Source organism: Geotrypetes seraphini, chromosome 1 (genome assembly GCF_902459505.1).
Source record: "Geotrypetes seraphini chromosome 1, aGeoSer1.1, whole genome shotgun sequence".
NCBI classification, from domain to species: domain Eukaryota; kingdom Metazoa; phylum Chordata; class Amphibia; order Gymnophiona; family Dermophiidae; genus Geotrypetes; species Geotrypetes seraphini.
In genome coordinates this window covers 70,802,696-70,805,714 of record NC_047084.1, presented here as the reverse complement: position 1 = coordinate 70,805,714, position 3,019 = coordinate 70,802,696, and the positions used below count along the sequence as shown (strand labels likewise).

At 45.4% G+C, this 3,019-nt stretch overlaps 1 pseudogene; it reads left to right on the top strand.

The window, feature by feature from the left end:
• Positions 1 to 1,318: 1,318 nt before the first annotated feature.
• LOC117366452 lies at positions 1,319 to 2,021 on the top strand (annotated as a pseudogene).
• The last annotated feature ends 998 nt before the right edge of the window (positions 2,022 to 3,019 follow it).

Sequence of the window (3,019 nt, the reverse complement as noted above, 5' to 3'; positions counted from 1 at the left end):
CTCACCCTCAGGGTTAAAGATTGCTTCCACTCTTTTTCCTGTTGTTCTCTCTGCCTGTCACCCTATGATTTAGCATCCCTTCTGCCCTTGTCCAATATTTCCCCTTCTCTCCCTCCCTCTCATCCCCTGCTCCAACATGTGCTTTCAGCGGCCTTCTCCCCCCTTAAGTGTCTTTTCTTCTCCACTCCACCTTTCCTCCCTCCCTGCCTCCACCTTTGTGGCGCTTTTGCACCCGACCGACAACAGAACAGGCCCGGTCGGACAAATCTCCCTGTCCTGTAGCCGCGAATCTAAATTACCTTCTTACAGCAGCTGGATTATTGAAGCTGCTGTAAGAGGTAATTTAGATTCGCGGCTACAGGGCAGGGAGGTTTGTCGGCCGGGCCTGTTGTCGGTCGATCGGGGGACCTGACCAGCTGTGCACATTCTTCGGGGCGGAACGCCCCCTCCCCCCTCTTTCGTTCGCCATTGCCTTCTTCCTACCTGCCCTGCCGCAGCCACACACAGCCGACCGGAAGTCTTCCTGATGTCAGCGCTGACGTCGGAGGAAGGGAGGGCTTTGCTTAAGCCCTCCCTCCGACGTCAGCGCTGACATCGGGAAGATTTCCGTTCGGCTGTGTGCTGCGACAGGGCAGGTAAGGAGAAGGAGACTACCCTCGCGGCTCGACCAACCCCGCTGCGATCCAACCCCGCAGGAACCCCGGAAGGATGCAGCTCGGGCGACTTCGTTGTGTGAAACGAAGTCCGTTGTACGAATCAAGACATAAAGTTCGTTGTGCGCAGCGTTCGCTGTGTGAGGCGGCCGTTATGCGAGGCACCACTGTACTTGTTATATCTTTTTGAAATGCATCAGCCAGAATTCCACACAGTATTTGAGGTGCAGCCGCACCATAGAGAGATACAAAGGTATTATACTCGTAACATTTTCATCTTTGGGGGGAGGGGGCAAAGAAAACACATATATCCTGTGTTTAATCTATGGAAGCCATATAGTTCTTTAAGAAGATATTCAGTCCACTGAATATGCCAACCTAAGTTTATATGAACAGTTTATCTATATATAGTTGCATCTTTTTCTATTAACTACCAATATATGGCTAAATTTATATCTATATATCTGGAGGAGGAACCAAGAGAGTTCTAGGGTGAGGCCTAAATTTATACAGTGAGAGATGATATTCGGCTGCTATCTGTATCACTTATCCATACAAGGTAAATCACAGAAAGACAGAAAGGATCTCATGGAGCATGAGCGATGTAACATCTGATGGAAGAGACCTTAACAATTTGGACACACTTTCCAATCTATCTGAAGAGCATGAGAATCAGAATTCAAAAGGAGAAGGTGATCAAAGAAGCCTGCAGACTCCCTTCGGGCAAACTCTTATTGATGGAAATGCTAATCAAACGGGGATAATAAATCTCTCAATAAATCTAAATATCCTCCACTCTCATTCGAGGAATGTGGAGACAGCTACCTCACTGTGGCTAACCAGGTTCTGCTTGGCCACAAAGTGGTGATTGTGAGATATGAGGGCATTAATATCTATGGCAACTTGTACCGGAAGAAATTGAAGTACCTTGCTTTCTTATATAAGAGAACGAATACCAACCCATCCCGTATTTCCAAGCCCCCAGCCGCTTTTTCTGGAGCACAGTCAGAGGCATGCTGCCGCATAAGACGAAGCGTGGTCAGGCTGCCCTGGAGAGGCTCAAAGTGTTTGATGGCATTCCTCCCCCTTATGACAAGAGGAAATGCATGGTGGTACCAGCTGCCCTGAAGATTGTATGTCTCAAACTGACACGCAAGTTTGCTTACCTCGGTCAGCTTGCCCATGAAGTCGGATGGAAGTACCAAGCTGTGACAGCTACCCTGGAAGTAAAGCGGAAAGAGAAGGCCAAGTTCCACTATGAGAAGAAGAAGAAAACTAGGAAATTGAAAAAAAATAGCTGAGAAGAATGTGAAGAGCAAAATTGCCAAATACACAAATGTGCTGAAGCAATATGGAATTCTTATCTGAGTTAAAAAAAAAAAAAAAAGAAAAACGCCCACAATAAACTTTGCAAAAAACCTGAAAAAAAAACCCTAGGAGAAAAGTGGAGACAAAAGACTTCAGTTGGATTTATTGTTTGATTTTTTTCCTACTCTGACCTTGAGTTATTAATTCTGATAGATAATAAATCTCATCAAATATTTTATGGTGAGAATACTAAAAGGAAATGTTAAAACAATCCAGGAACTTAAGACCTTTGAAATCAAAATGATAAAATATTTTGATACCCACCAAGCAGAGAGCACTCAAGGCCTTAACTTCCTATCACATTACAGGCCATGAATTTTTGCGACATTGGTTTAGTGACGATCATTAAATACACAGTGAGATTTGTACATCTGGCCCTTTGTCTTCTTCTTGTCATCTGCCTGGGGGCTAGATCATATTTGCCGACCTGATGCACAAATCAGCTCACTGATGCCCTAACTTTGCATGCCAGAATCAGATTGGGAAAGCTGACCCTGAAAAGCGACCCTCCCCTGCCCTCCTCTACACCCTCCCCATTCCTTCCCTGCTGCGCACGCACCTCTCTTCCCCCCGCGTATCTCTAGCTCTTCACTGGCACAAGAAGCAACTCCAACCTAGGGAAAATGCTTGAGCACCTGATTGTAAAACCGCTTAGATAACCTTGATAGGCGGTATATAAAATCCTAATAAATTTGTTAAAAAAAACTTAATAGAGAAGGGGCAAGTTACTTGGTATGCCAGCTGCATACCAGTGCTTGCACCTGGGGTGGATCACTCCTTGGTTCACTACTGCTTTGTAGCTTTATTGAATGGCCCTAGTTCTAGTATTTTTGGAAAGAGTAAACAAGCAGCTCACATCTACCCATTCCACTCTACTCCGTATTTTATAGACCTCTATTATATCTCCCCTGAGCTGTCTCTTCTTCAGACTGAAGAGCCCTAGCTGCTTTAGCCTTTCCTCATGGGGAAGTTGTCCCATATCTTTTGTCATTTTTGTC